We start from the raw sequence: 16737 nt of genomic DNA on the forward strand, positions 1-16737 counted from the left end.
CAGTTTGCAAGATGAGGACATCTCGTGTTTTTCAAGTGGGAGAGAATGTAAGATTCCTCCCCAGCCCCTCAAGATGTCCAGTATCTTCCCTTGTAATAATCAATCCCCTCTTCAGATCAATAAAAGATCTTGTTTCTACCTATTTTGGCTTAGAGAGAGAAAATGTTCTACAGAGAGGTTATTCAAATTTTAGATATTTTTTGGATGGAAAAATATCTCTTCTTATTAAAATAAATTCCCTCGAAACAGAAGTTCAAAAAGATTTTCACAAGGTGCATTAGAAATAAATTATAATCTGTTCAAAAGGCCTTATCCTAAGGGTCCAGATTTTCTAAAAAAATTTAAATTAAGATTCTGAGGGGCCAATCAGATTCATCCAAATGTATGGAGGAGATAAATTAAAGAAATAAAGAAAATCCTCCCCAAAAATGAGCAAATACTCACATAAGATGAAGAGTGGACTAAGGACCAAAGGAAATACTAAAAAAATAAATTTTTGACACCTTAGAGTGGGGATTCCAACTCATGAAGGAGGCACCTATTTCACATGTGTGGTAGAGTTCTAAATTCTCAAATATTGAGATATTTTATCTCTCCTCTCTCTTAATTCAAGTCTAGTTCCAAAAAGTAAGCTAAACTGACCCAAAAATGGTCAAAAGTTGACAAAACTGATCTGGAAAATTCTAGAATCAGTTTGCTTGGTTAGAAGCTCACTTTTTCCTATAAATAGAAGCCTCTCCCTTTGTAGAAGCTCAATAGTGTTTTATGCATTGTTACTCTATCCTCCCTAGAGCCAAAAACAATGAATTTATTGATAATTCATTAGTTTTTGACCTTTCCCTCTTCAAAATAATTGGTGGCCACTCTTGTTGTTGCAAACAAGAGTAGATCCCTCAAACCATCAAGCCAAAGGAAAGCTCATAGAAATTCAAGTAAGCTAGAAATCCTACTTTTTCTTTATTCCTTTTAATGGTTTTTTAATTTTCTTTTCTTTTTTAAAATGAAAAAATGATGTTATTACTTGCTGGAAAGGCTTTCCCCCTGTCTTCATTCTTAAATTCAGCCCTTCTTTATCCTAGATAAGTAATCAAATTGTTAGAATTAAACTTTTCATATTGTTTCTCTTTTAAAAGTGGAATTTGATTAGTTTAGAATGCTTTAAACCATTTGGGATAATTTTTAAGTAACTTGAGGATATAAAAATTTGAAAAATCGTCAGCCATACAAAGAAGGTTATGGCAAAATTTTCTTTAATTTTGTGAAATAAGTTTTATCTTTTATTATTCAAAAAGAGTAATCCCCACCATTTGTGTATTCTGAAAGTGTTATTTTTATTTTAGGCATAGAAAAATGCATAGTAGAAATATTTTTATTATGAAAGTGTTATTTCCATTAAAATTTAAATTCTATAGAAAGATGCATATTGGTTATTTTTTTACTATAAAAGAGTGATTTTCATTAGATCTTAATTCTATGCATAGAAAGATGCAGATTGGTTATTTTTTTATTATAAAAGAGTGATTTTCATTAGATTTAAATTCTATGCATAGAAAGATGCATATTGGATATTTTTTTATCATAAAAGTGTGATTTTCATTAGAATTAAATTCTATGCATAGAAAGATGCATATTGGAAATAATATTTTTGTTATAAAAGTGTTACTTTCACCAATATTGATTCTTATGCATAAAATGATGCATAAAAGAATTTTTTATTATAAAAGTGTTACTTTCACCAATATTGATTTTTATGCATAAAAGAATTTTTTTAAATATAAAAGTGTTACTTTCACCAATATTGATTTTTATGCATAAATAGATGCATAAAAGAATTTTTTTATTATAAAAGTGTTACTTTCATCAATATTGATTTTTATGCATAAAATGATGCATAAAAGATTTTTTTATTATAAAAGTGTTATTTTCACCAATATTGATTTTTATGCATAAAATGATGCATAAAAGAATTTTTATTATTATAAAAGTGTTACTTTCACCTTCATTGATTTTTATGCATAAATAGATGCATAAGAGATTTTTTTATTATAAAAGTGTTACTTTCATCAAAATTGATTTTTTATGCATAAAAGGATTTTCTTTTATATAAAAGTGTTATTTCCATAGAAGTTGGATTTTATGCATAGATAGATGCATACAAAACTTTTATATCAAAATAAGAGTTCTCTTTAATCCTATGTTTAAATCCCATGAATATTGGTAAATGAATAAGTAAATACTCTATGAGAGAAAATTCTACCGTTTCATATTCTCTAGGATGGTAATGAGAAAATTCAGAAAAACTATTGAAGTCAGAATTTTAGATAAATGATTAATTTATTCCTCATAGGAGTTCATGTGATTAGTTTTAAATTCAGTTAAGTAAAATACTCAATGAATGAAATTTAGTAAAGTAGTAATTGAAATATTACCCTTCGAGAAAGTTAGTTCAGGGAGAACCTTTCCAGACTCAAACCCTGAATCAGACTATGACCAAGACTTTATCTCCTTCGTCAGTTTCAAGAAAAGACAATGTGACCAGTTCAGGAAAATTTCACTCAAATCACCCACCGAATTTGAAATCAAGTTAAGACCCTTGATTCTGATCTGAGGATCAAGGTTACAGAATTTAGAAAATTCTATCGAAATTTTAGACCTGCGATCTAGAAGTATTGGGATACGGATTTAAGATATACCCATTGTATTCAAAAGAAAATCAAAACTGAAAACTTGTATAGAAACCCTGTTTTCTTAAATGACTATCTTATGCCAAAATGGTAGAGGGAGCATTTGGTATATGTGTTTTTCTAAGAGAAGTTCGGTTGCAACAGCTGGGTGTGGCGGGGAGTGTTTAAAGGACGGCTCACGCGGCAAAAACCTACCTAGGTCTTGACTAGCCTTGGTATGGTGAAAAATGGTGTGCTGCCGGTACGATGGGCGAGGGCCGACGAAGCAGTCCCTGAGTGAAGTGTGAGGACACCTAAGGAGGATCTTGGAGGGTTTTGACCAGGCGATGCACGAGCTCACGGTGCTTAGGACACCCATGCGTATGTCGTGGAAGATATATATGTATGATGACGAAAAATCATTGTAATCTGTTATTACTAGACCTCATTGTGCTGACTAGCTGGTCTCGACGGAGAGTCCAGAGTGATACCTGTTTTTGAGAAACAAGAAACTGGATGAAAATTTTGAGTTATGATATCTGTAACCAATAATTGTTTGTCAATGGATTATTTTATAAGTTAAAGTTTAAAGAGGAGTGTGTGCGTATTGGTATTCTAAAGCAAAAGTTAAGAAAGGCATTCAATTATGGGTGGGTGAGTACTTGTTTAGTTCTACTAATTCCAGTGGTTGGGCGGCGGTGGCTAACCCATGGGCCGGATGGGGTTAGGCTGGAATCAGTAGAGTTTTAATAATAAAATTGATTAATAGGAATACGCTTAGAACTCGAGTAGTTAAATAAAAACTTGAAGACTTCTCTAATGAATAGATCAACGACTGTGGCTGATTCAATTAGGAAAAAAGCGTTGATTCCTTCAAGTTAAGTATGTAATAGTTTCTCTTCTATTTGATTTAATCAGATGAAGGTTAGTTTAGTATCTTAACCTCGTTAGAAAAATTCGTTAAGAAAATAAAAATGGTGGAATCATCCCTATTTTTCAAGCATGGGAAATTTTTCCGATTTCGGTTTTTGGAATGACCACCAGCTTAGTCTCGTGCCCGGACATTCGAGGGTGAGGCCCCGAGTGGGAAACCCTGCCCCGCGCATGAGGGAGCTGCTTCCGCTACCGGGAATCTGGTGTGCGGAGGGGGCATTGGGATCTCACAATACTTCATCCTTATTTAGGGAAATTTGTGGTGGTTTTTATTGATGATATACTAGTATTTAGTCAAAATGAATAAGAACATATTGAGCACCTTAGAAAAGTATTCAATTATTGAAGAAAAATAAATTATTGAGCACCTTAGAAAAGTATTTCAATTATTTCTTCAATTATTGAAGAAAAATAAATTATTGAGCACCTTAGAAAAGTATTTCAATTATTTCTTCAATTATTGAAGAAAAATAAATTATTTACTAAAAAATCTAAATGTGACTTTTTCAAAAAAGAAGTGGAATATCTTGGACACACAGTGTCCGAGGAAGAGATTTGTATGGATCCTGATAAAGTTGAAGCTATATTGAGATGGAAGGCCCCATCCAATATAGATGAACTACAAACCTTTTTAGGACTTGCCGGGTTCTATCGAACGTTTATAAGGAATTATGTTAAGATAGTTGTTCCAATGATGAATCAGCTTAAAGGAAAAGAAAAACAATCTAGTTGGACTCATGATCATCAACAAATTAGTTTTGAAAAATTGAGAGGAGCAATATCTACTGCTCCTATTTTGTAAATAATGGATCCAAATGAACCATTTATATTAGAAATTAAATGAACCTATTTTGTAAATAATGGATCCAAATGAACCATTTATATTGGAAATAGATGCGAGTAGTTTTGATGTAGGAGCAGTATTATTGTAGAAGGGAAGGCCATTTACATTTCAAAGCAAAAATTTGAACAAATCTCAAAGTAACTATTCAACTTATGAAAAAGAATTATTTGCAATTGTGAATGCCCTCAAAAAGTGGCGTCATTATTTGTATGGTGCCAATTTTGAAGTATTGTCTGACCATCAAAGTCTTTGAAAGATTGTTTTACATCAAGAATGCTGGAGGAAGCATTTTGACTACCTTGAGGTCATGGGGACCTAAATGGAAAATGTTGCAACAGCTGATGGAGAGTCAAAGAAGGATGTCGAGGTCTTGACCAGCCTCGGTTTGATTAAAATGGTGAGCTTTCGGTACGGTGGATGAGGGACCAAGGAAGCGCCTTTGAGTGAAGCGCTAGGTCACCTGCGAAAAGAAGGAACCTAGAGGGTGCTGACCATACAGTGCTCGCACCCAGGATACCCACACATGTGACGAGGAAAAAAAATGAGTTGGAGTTGTTTTCTGAACACGGGCATGGATCTGTTTGATTGGCCTTGTTGGTCTTTAACGGATGAGTTCATGGCTCTTTTACATGGATCTTGTTGGTTGATCTAGCTGATCTTCAATTGAGAGTCCATATGGATTTTATGTGATTATAATCCTAGGTACTATGGGCTAGGAACTATTGAAAAGGTCCTTGAGTGAGCAAGAGTGAGTGTTCTGGTTGTGGATGATGCCATAGGTACGCTGAGGAAGGAATGATTGAAATTTGGATTTTATGGTTAGAAAGTAGAAAAGTTGGAAATGGGACCTGGAAATGGAATACTGAGAATTATGATGGAAACACTGTGGCTTTATTGCAATGCTGTTCTGGAGATAGTTGAGTCTAAGAAAAGGTAATTTCATATTGGGTGCATAAGTGGTGTGTCTATTTAAGTTTTGCATGAGATCCGGCTAGGGGGCCTGGGAACTCTTTTCCCCCTGGTACCCGGAACACAACATAACCAAATTTTTATAATGGATCCTATCAATACAGCGGTTGGGCGGTTGGCTAACCCATGGGATTGGATGGGGTTAGGCTGTACTGATGGATTCCTGTAATAAAATTCAATTCTGTTCAAGTTACAATAGTTGAAGTAAGTCACAGGATAATCCTTGTTCTATGGAAAAGAATCAATGGCTGTGCCTCTTTGATGGGGAAAAAAGCGTTGGTCTCTATGAACCAAGTGCAAGTTCCTCCCTTGATTCGGCCATGTGGCCCGTGGGTTCAGTCGGAATACAAAGGATAGTTAAGGCCCTTGACTACGTTAGAAGATTTTTTCCTAGAGGAATCGCCTATGCTTTCTGGGGCAAGGGAAGTTTTTTCCTGGTTCGTTTTGGAAGAATCGAGGGATTAGTCTCTTGTCCCGACATTCGTGTCGAGTGGGAAGCTTTGGCTTGCGCAAGAGGTTGCTATTTCCACTGCTAGCACCGCAGAGTTCGAAGCACAGAGAGGGAAGGGATTTCACATAGTGACAGTGTTCTGGACAAGCTACAAAGCTTTCCATCGCTCCCCATGTACGCACTTACTCCCTCTACTATCGCCACCCCACTGATATTTCTTTCTGGTTTCAAGGATGGACCTGAATTATGGAGGGGGGCATGTTAACCACAATGGTTAACATTACTCCTACCATTCTTGATCAAAGCATGGTAAACTTCATGTAATTCATTTTTATGTAAACGCTTCATGTAAAAAGATATGGGATGATCGAGCTTATGAAATATGTAATTCCGGCCATGAGCTACAAAGACTAGGTGTACATAGAGCTAGAGAACCAGTTTGGGCCCCCGATTGTTAATGGGGGTAGCCGTCCCCATTGTAAAAAAGGATCTCATGTATATAAGTGTCTTAATGAAATATGAAAAGGATACAATCCCAATATCACATTTGAGTCTTCTCCTTCTTCTCCCTTACTCTCGTGTGGTTATGGTGGTGAGCTTGTGTAATGATGCATGCTTACTTTCTTGATGTAAGTGTGTGCTTGTAGGTGATGCCCCCTATCTTCTCTCACTTCCCATCTCTCCCTTTCTTCCTTCTTGCACACATGAAGGCATTGAGATAGAAGTTGAGCTTTCTATATCTCCTTCTCTCATTTCTCTCTACCTAGCCTATGGAAGGCTCCACTTGGGTGACACAAGTGGTGGTGGAGTGAGGCCCTAGTAACTTCACTTTGAGGAGTTAACCCTTGGCTAAGTGGATAAGTGTATGTTTGAACCCAAACCAACCCTTTCATCTTCTCTCCTTATTCTCTCATGTAAAGAGAATGTTCATTTAGGTGAACATGCAGGGTAAACAATGAGAATTATTTCACTAGCTAGAAAAAGTAAGTATGAGTGTATATGTAGAAAGATTTTGGTGCACATTTTTGCAGTTCCAAGCTATTGAAAGGGTGTCTATGAGAGCACAAAAAGAGAGTTTATCACTGGTTTAAACTTAACCTTAAATGCTGAAGCAAATATGTTTCATCCTCATTCTCTCACTAGTACTATATCTCTTTGCTAGTACTAATTGTGAAAGGTCCTATGGAAAAGAAACCACTACAAGTCAATGCACCTAGGCTTTTTCAACCCTCATGCATACACTATTTCAAAAGGAATATCCTCACTACCCTAGCACTCTTACTAAGAACAAGAATCACTTAACACCACAAAAAGGTGACAATGTACCAAAACCTATGCTTGAAAATACAAAATTGGGTGTCATTAAGTGCTATAGGTGTAACAAGGAGGGACTCAAAGATTGCTCTGAAAAGAGGAAGATTCCATTGGCTTGACTTAACATCATGGAGGATTTTGACAGTATGAAAACCATATATGAGGATATGCAAGAGGGTAATGTTGACAATGCATATGGTGATTTCATACGTAATAGCAATTATCATTTGTTGCTTATAATGAACGATAACATTAAGGGTAGAGAAGTAACCATTTTACATGACAGTGGACATACCCATGACTTTATTTTCTCAAAAGATTGTTAAAAGCACTTTATTTGCATGCTACACCATCAAATTAGAAGCTCAAGGCTGCATTCACAAACACAAAATATAACTACACCAAAGAGGTTGGGAATTTGGACATCTCAATTTATACGTATAAGGATAAAAGAATATAGCACCTATGAAAAGAGTTAACAATGGTAGTACATTATGCTCTCCACATTTGGAAGATTAACTCATGGGGGCCAAGGTTTTAATCAAAATGAACCAATAAAGCATTCAACATTTACTCTCTTAACCTTTAAAATCTAATAGGCACATCAAATGGGAATTATTATATAAAGCTTTTACCCTATGGTACAATATCATCTAGGAAAAGAAACTTTAGTGTGGCTGATGCACTTAGTAGAAGACCTAGTATTCATAGTATCTTAACCATTCATAGTTTACCAAAGGGGATGAAAGATTCATATGCTCATGACCCAGTCTTTTCTTAAAATTGGCACAAATTGAAAGGAAATAACTAGACTTCATACTTTAGTTACTCTTACCACATGAAGGGTCTATTTTCTTTCAAGAATGTTTGTATGTTACTTGTCCTTTTTAACTGCTTGTTTTGGAAGAAATGCATCAACCACCAAATATGGGAGAGAGGGGAGTTTTTTCTACTTCTTATACTATGGGCAAAAGATTTTTATTAGCCAATTAGTAAAAATAATATAGCTTAATTTGTTGCATAGTGTCTTGCTTGTCAAAAATTTAAAAGCTAAAAGGTAAAAATATGCTTATTTGTAGTATTATGTATTATTTTAATAATGAAGCATATATCATTGCATGTCAAAAGCTTCTAAACTCTCAATATGCTAAGTTTGTTTCTTAACACTAATTTTGTGTCATTACACGACATCATAGTGTCCTTTTAGGGGTTTTATAAAAAGAATCATATCTGAAGGATAAGATTTTTTTCATGATTCCTTTTTAAAAGCTTATATTCATAATTAGAAAACTTTAAAAAGTTACTAGCTTAAAGAAATACCAACCAACATGCTAATGAAATCACTTTGTGTGAAGGCATGTCAAAATAATTGAGCACATGATAGGTCAATGTTTTACCAATCCCATTCCCAAATCAAGAAAAGAATTTATTTAAAGTCACTTGTATGTTTAAAAAATACTTACATATCATAGACAACATATGGTACATGTCATTTATGTAAATAGAATCTATAACCTTTAAATTAGTTCACTTAAAAAAATCCTTACTAGGATGTTTTAACACGTATCCTTTACATATTATTCCACATAAGGTTCTTTGAAGTGCTTACAAGGTCAAAAATTCTCATAAGACTTGTATGACACTCTTAGTACTATATTTACAATTGAGAAATCATGTATTAACATGAGATTTGAACAAAAATTTAAAAGCATAGCCTCAAGTTCTAAAACTTCTTATCTAATAAGATTGCTTAAACCATTCCTTGCCCAAAAGTTTAGAGCTCTTAATAGATAATTTAATGTAAAACATTTGAGAATTGTATAAATTGCAAATTGTAGTTATAAAATGGCATCTGAATAGAGAAAGAAGAGCTCTCATAACTCCTAATTTTACACATATTGCACATTCTTTGAAGTTCCTTATATAAATAAACAATGACTCTAAAAGATGGTCATACACATGCTTATCTCTTCCAAAACTCACCAATGGTAGATGATACCACATAGAAGATGTCTGTTAAGTTTTGTCTTATTTTGAACTTGTTAAGATAAGAAATAAATCTTTAACCTAGAAAATTTTTAGTAAAATGAAACATCTAGTAATTCTATTTTATTTTTGTATGTAGAGGATATCATACTACACCCCACAAGTGTATTATGAAGTTAAAGAAGTCACAATAAATTGATTCACTTATTAGAGCCTTAGGACTAAATAAAGCCCAAAAGGCCTTAACTTACGATCAAAATTTTACTTACAATTTGTGTGAAGATAGATTACTTAGAGGAATATAATGTGCTTAGAAACAAATCTCAAGGTTTTTCACCACATGACAACAAGAGAAAGAAATGTGGGAACGAAATGTAAATCAGCTAAGTGAGGGCACAATGATTGCGGTTCTTGCCACCAACAACGATGAAAATGATAATCCATTTTGGCTTGCAAAAGTCAAAAAGGTTTTTAAAGAGCAAGATGTATTGAATGATGTGGAAGTGCATTGGTATCAGAAAAATAGAGAAGATCCATCGAAAGGCAAGTACGATCCGGAGATGCTAAAACAAAGCAAAAAGGGGAAGAAAGCAGAAAGTTGCTGCCATAGACACGCTCAATCTAGAGGATGTAGAAATCCTTTTTGCTAAAACAAAGCAAAAAGGGGAAGAAAGCAGAAAGTTGCTGCCATAGACACGCTCAATCTAGAGGATGTAGAAATCCTTGTGTATGGGTTTGATTCGAAAAAATCTAGTCACTTGCGCAAGACAACCGTAGAGATATTGAAGCAAAAGGTCAAAGATCTCTCTTAGTTGCAAGGAGAAGTATTTGTTTTCTACAATTATTGTAATGTTTTTTGTACTCAAATTTTCATGGAATGTGATGGTTTTGGTTTGGTCCAAATCAAATCTTTTTTTTTTAGAGTTCTTTTGATTTAAGTGATCATTCTAAAATGTCTGAAAAGATAGCAATATATTTTTTTTTTTAAAGTCCACCTGCACGCCCTCGAATGTCTGGACACGAGACTAATCTGGTGGTCATTCTGAAACCGAAACCGAGAAAATTTCCCTTGCCTGGAAAAATCATGTATTAACATGAGATTTGAACAAAAATTTAAAAGCATAAGCCTCAAGTTCTAAAACTTCTTATCTAATAAGATTGCTTAAACCATTCCTTGCCCAAAATTTTAGAGCTCTTAATAGATAATTTAATGTAAAACATTTGAGAATTGTATAAATTGCAAATTGTAGTTATAAAATGGCATCTGAATAGAGAAAGAAGAGCTCTCATAACTCCTAATTTTACACATATTGCACATTCTTTGAAGTTCCTTATATAAATAAACAATGACTCTAAAAGATGGTCATACACGTGCTTACCTCTTCCAAAACTCACCAATGGTAGATAATACCACAAAGAAGATGTCTGTTAAGTTTTGTCTTATTTTGAACTTGTTAAGATAAGAAATAAATCTTTAACCTAGAAAATTTTTAGTAAAATGAAACATCTAGTAATTCTATTTTATTTTTGTATGTAAAGGATATCATACTACACCACAATTGTATTATGAAGTTAAAGAAGTCACAATCAATTGATTCACTTATTAGAGCCTTAGGACTAAATAAAGCCCAAAAGGCCTTAACTTACGATCAAAATTTTACTTACAATTTATGTGAAGATAGATTACTTAGAGGAATATTGCTTAGAAACAAATCTCAAGGTTTTTCACTACATGACAATAAGAGAAAGAAATGTGGGAACGAAATGTAAATGAGCTAAGTGAGGGCACAATGATCGCGGTTCTTGCCACCAACGATGAAAATGATAATCCATTTTGGCTTGCAAAAGTCAAAAAGGTTTTTAAAGAGCAAGATGTATTGAATGATGTGGAAGTGCATTGGTATCAGAAAAATAGAGAAGATCCATCGAAAGGCAAGTACGATCCGGAGATGCTAAAACAAAGCAAAAAGGGGAAGAAAGCAGAAAGTTGTTGCCATGGACACGCTCAACCTAGATGCTCAATCTAGAGGATGTAGAAATCCTTGTGTATGGGTTTGATTCGAAAAAATCTAGTCACTTACGCAAGACAATCGTAGAGATTTTGAAGCAAAAGGTCAAAGATCTCTCTTAGTTGCAAGGAGAAGTATTTGTTTTCTACAATTATTGTAATGTTTTTTGTAATCAAACTTTCATGGAATGTGATGGTTTTGGTTTGGTCCAAATCAAGTCTTTTTTTTAGAGTTCTTTTGATTTAAGTGATCATTCTAAAATGTCTGAAAAGATAGCAATATATTATTTTTTTTAAAGTCCACCTACACAAAAAGTGATTTATTTCAAACAATCTCTAAAACGTAGTCCTTTTTTTATGTTTTTTTTGGCAAAATGGACTTGAGTAGTTGTTTGCACGATTTTGTTATCGTTTTTCATGACTTGGTGTTTTCACCTATAGGGAGGCTTGCACACTAGTTTGGTACCAAGTATACGAGATCTATAGGATGATCAACCAACCTTGATGGGAGAACCAATTATTAAGTAAAACTCTTTTAAAAGAGTCCATATTTTTCCCTCCAAAAATAGCACATGCGGCACATGGCATTGATAAAAAGCAAGCATGTGCCCACATGCTACTGTTTCTGGAAAGAAATATGTTGCTGTGTTTTCCAACAAACACACACACACACACACACACCTTTTCTCTACTATGGCTACAAAAAAAGGGCACATGGCATTGATAAAAAGCAAGTGTGTATGTCCACATGCTATTGTTTCTAGAAAGCATTATGTTGCTATGTTTTCCAACAAACACACACACACACGCACAATAGTGGAGTTCACACCTTCTATAACACAAGCACACACACGATGATTGTGTTTGTGCACCCCGTTCCCTTCATGACAATGATTTCTTGATGTGTACCTTTCTCAAGATGAAGAAACCAATGATGACAACAACGAAGATATGCAAAAAAAAAAAAACTACTCCTCTAGCATTTTCCCCTTCTTAAAAAGATGAGAAAAATAGTGAGAAAAAACAAGATGCTATGGCGCAAGAAGTTTGCAACTAGGCGATAGTGTAGGAGAAAAATGCATGCTCTAATTCCAATGTTACATTGGGTCAAAAATCCATAGCTAAAACCTAGAAGAAGACTAGAAGGAACGACTCCTATTTTCACCACCCAACTATATAGAGAATAGAATAGCAACCCTAGATTGCCCCAGCCCCATATATAGCCATGCTTACCTGCATGCCCACATTGGCGAGCCCTCTAGCTGCTTGGGCTATCTCTCGCCCCTGAACCCTAGTGGCTCTAACCGAATGCACCCCTCCAAATGCACTCTTTCAAAAACACTAGCCATTAATCTTAGTTCGAGTTCCCAATACTATAGTCTATGTAACAATTGCTCCTGATGGAACACTAGTTGTACATAAAATTAAATATTGTGATGGAGCACCTTCATTTTGGAGGGAAGATTATGACATAAAAGGAGAAGCAAAAAGAAACTTGAAATGATAACCTTTGTAGAAGGGGAAGTGGTAGAAGGGGAAGGGGTAGAAGGAAAACTGGTAGAATGAGAAGGGGTAGAAGGGGAGGGTGTTAGGTGACCAAACATTGCTCTCAATGTAATAAATCTCAACAACTATTAACATTTACCAAGTTTAAAAATGAGAACTTCAACAAAAATAGTATTGGAGCTATGTGTATATGTTAATAAGAGACTATGCAAGTGAGAAGAGTATCTACCCCTTGGAGTTTTCTTAGAAAAAAGTTACACGCATGAATTCACCTACATGGTTTACGCCTTGTATGTTGATGTATGGATTTGAGTTAAAGCTCCTTTGATTGTTGGGCTAGAGAAGGAGAAGATACAGTTCGTGTAGGATTTCTTGCAAGATATCACATGGGGGTAATATCAAGAGAGCACAAGATCATGCTAAGCCTTATGTGCGTTGCCTTTGAGGTTGGTGGGGCTGAGTATACTTAAGGGTTCCAAAGAAATATAAATTTCTTAAGAAGGGGAAGTGTCCTAAACTATATCCAACTTAGGTATTGTGGCCCATTTACAATACTTAATTAAGTAGGAGGTATTGCATATAAGTTAGAGTTGCCTAAGCACTCTAAAGTTCACCCAATTTTTCATGTTAGTTCACTAAAGGGTGGTAGGGGAGTCTAACATCCTAGTTGATTTTTTAGGATGACAATATCTCCCACATGAGCCAAAGAGAATTTTGTTTTCCAAAATTGGCAAACTAGGCACATGATTTATCATGATTTCTTAGTGAAGTGGAAGGATAGGCTGGAGGAAGCTTCATCTTGGGAGTGTTTGCATCACTTACTCAAAGATTTTTGAAAAACTTTGTTTTTGAGGAAAAGACTCTTTTTGTGAGATCCCACTACCCCCTCCGTGCACTGGATTCTCGGTTGCTAGCAGCGGAAGTAGCTTCTTCTTTCGCGGGGTAGGGTTTTCCACTCGGGACCTCGCCCTCGATGTCTGGACATGAGACTAATCTGGTGGTCATTCCGAAACCGAAACCGAGAAAATTTCCCTTGCCTGGAAAAGGGGATGATTCCACCTTTTTTATTTTGTTAACGAATTTCCTAACGGGGTCAAGAGACTAAACTATCCTTCTCCTGAATAAACCAGATAGAAGGAAAACTATTACAGAGTTAACTTGAAGAAATCAACGCTTTTTTCCTAACTAAACCAGATAGAAAGAAAACTATCCTTCTCCTAAATAAACCAGATAGAAGGAAAACTATTACAGAGTTAACTTGAAGAAATCAATGCTTTTTTCCTAACTAAATCAAGCACAGCCGTTAATCTATTCATTTGAGAAGTCTTCAGGTTTTTATTTAACTACTCGAGTTCTAAGCATATTCTTATTATTCAATTTCATTATTATTAAAACTCTACTGATTCCAGCCTAACCCCATCCGGCCCATGGGTTAGCCACCGCCCAACCACTGGAATTGGTAGAACCAGACAATTACTCACCCACCCATAATTGAATGTCTTTCTTAACTTTTGCTTTCGAATACAAATACGCACATACTCCTCTTTAAACTTGAACTTATAAAAAATCCATTGACAAACAGTTATTGATTATAGATATCATAACTCAAAATTTCCATCTAATCCTTGTTTCTCAGAAAAAGCAGTGTCACTCTAGACTCTCCGTTGAGACCAGCTGGTCAGCAATCCAGTAAAACAGATTACAATAATCATTGGTCCATCATATAATTTTCTTCCACGACATACGCATGGGTGTCCTAGGCACCGCGAGCCCATGCATCGCCCGGTCAGAACCCTCCAAGATCCTCCTTAGGTGTCCTGGCACTTCACTCAGGGACTGCTTCGTCGGTCCTCGTCCATCGTACCGAAGCGCACCATTTTAACCGTACCGAGGCTGGTCAAGACCTGAGCAGGCTTTGCCGTGTGAGCTGCCCTTTGAACACTCCCCGCCAGCTATTGCAACCGAACTTCCCTTAGAGAAACACATATACCAAATGCTCCCTCCAGCATTCTGGCGGCGTAAGATAATCCTTTAAGAAAATAGGGCTTCTATGCAAGTTTTCAGTTTGATTTTCTTTTGAATACAATGAGTATATCTTGAATCAGTATTCCCAAAACTTATGATCATAATTTTGAATTTCCTCGAATTCTATAACTTGATCCACAGATCAAGTTATAGAATTTCCTCGAATTCTATAACTTGATCCACAGATCAATTCAAAGGGTCTCAAACTTAGTTTTAGGTTTGGCGGGAGATTGGAGTGTATTTTCTTGAATTGGTCACATCTTCTTTCCTTGAAACTGATGAAGAAGTTTGGTCTTGGTCATAGTTTGATTCTGGTTCGAGTCTGATAAGGTTTGTCCTGAACTATCTTTCTCAAAAAGGGGGTGATATTTCAGTTATTATTTCACTGAATTTCATTCATTGAATATTCACTTAACTGATTTCTAAATTAATCACCAATTTTGATGAGGGATTAATCATTTATCTGAAATTCCAACTACGATAGATTTTCTAAATTTTCTCTTTACAATCCGAGTGAATATGAAACGATAGAAATTTCCCTCTCAAAGAATTTACTTATTCATTTATCAAATATTCATGGAAATTAAACATAGAATTAAAGAGAATCTAATTTTGATATAAAAATTTCTTTATGCATAAAATCCATCTTCAATGGAAATAACACTTTTATATAAAAGAAAATCCTTTTATGCATCTATTTATGCACAAAATCAATTTAATAGGAATAACACTTTTAAAATAAAAAGAATTTCTATTATGCATCTTTCCAATGCATAGAAATGAAATTCAATGAAAATAACACTTTTATAATTAAAAAAACTTCTAATATGCATCTTTCCATGCATAGAAATTAAATCTAATAAAAATAACACTTTTATAATAAAAATTTTCAATATGCATCTTTCTACGCATAGAAGTTAAATCTAATGAAAATAACACTTTTATAATAAAAATTTTCTATTATGCATCTTTCCATGCATAGAAATTAAATCTAATGAAAATAACACTTTTATAATTAAAAAATTCTATTATGCATCTTTCCATGCATAGAAATTAAATCTAATGAAAATAACACTTTTATAATAAAAAAATTCTATTATGCATCTTTCCATGCATAGAAATTAAATCTAATGAAAATAACACTTTTATAATAAAAATTTTTTATTATACATGCATAGAAATTAAATCTAATGAAAATAACACTTTTATAATAAAAAAATTTCCAATACGCATCTTTCTATGCATAGAAATTAATTTCGATAATTATATCAATGATATCCATGTATATTTATAGATGAATATGTACATGGAGTAAATAAAAATATTTCTTTTAAGATGTACAAACGGTGGGGATTACTCTTTTAGAATAACATAAAATAAACTTTATAACCTCCTTTGTATGGCTAATCATTTCTCATTTTTTACATTCTAATATCACTTTAAAATTAATCCCAATTTGAAGTAAAGTACTCTAATCTACTCAATTTTCCTTTCTAAAGAGTAAAAAATAAGAAAAGTTTAAATCAATTTATTTGTTACACATATTAGGATAAAGAAGGGTTGAATTCTTAAGGAAGAGAAGGGGGTAGCCTTTTTATCAAGGCATTATCATCAAGATTCACAAAAAAAAAAGCAAAGAAATCAAAAAACCATAGATTAGAAATTAAAAAATAGAGTTTTTAACTTACATGGAGTTTTGTGAGCTTTCCTTTGGCTTGAGGGATTGAGGTTCTACTCTTTTTTGGATCAAGAGTGGCCACCAATTCTTTTGGAGAGGGTTTAGTCAAAAACAATTGAATTATCAAGTGAATTCAATGTATTTGGCTCTGGGGAGGAGTAAAGTAACAGTGCATAAACACTATTAAGCTTTTACAAAGGGGGAGGCTTCTATTTATAGGAAAAAGTAAGCCTCAAACCAAGCAAACTGATTCTAGAATTTTCCAGATCACTTTGGTCAATTTTTGACCATTTTTGGGTCAGTTCAGCTTACTTTTTGGAACTATACTTGAATTAGGAGAGAGGGGAGATGAAATATCTC

The sequence above is a fragment of the Cibotium barometz genome, chromosome 46 (genome assembly GCF_041138505.1).
Source record: "Cibotium barometz isolate CiBa-2024 chromosome 46, ASM4113850v1, whole genome shotgun sequence".
Classification (NCBI taxonomy): Eukaryota; Viridiplantae; Streptophyta; class Polypodiopsida; order Cyatheales; family Cibotiaceae; genus Cibotium; species Cibotium barometz.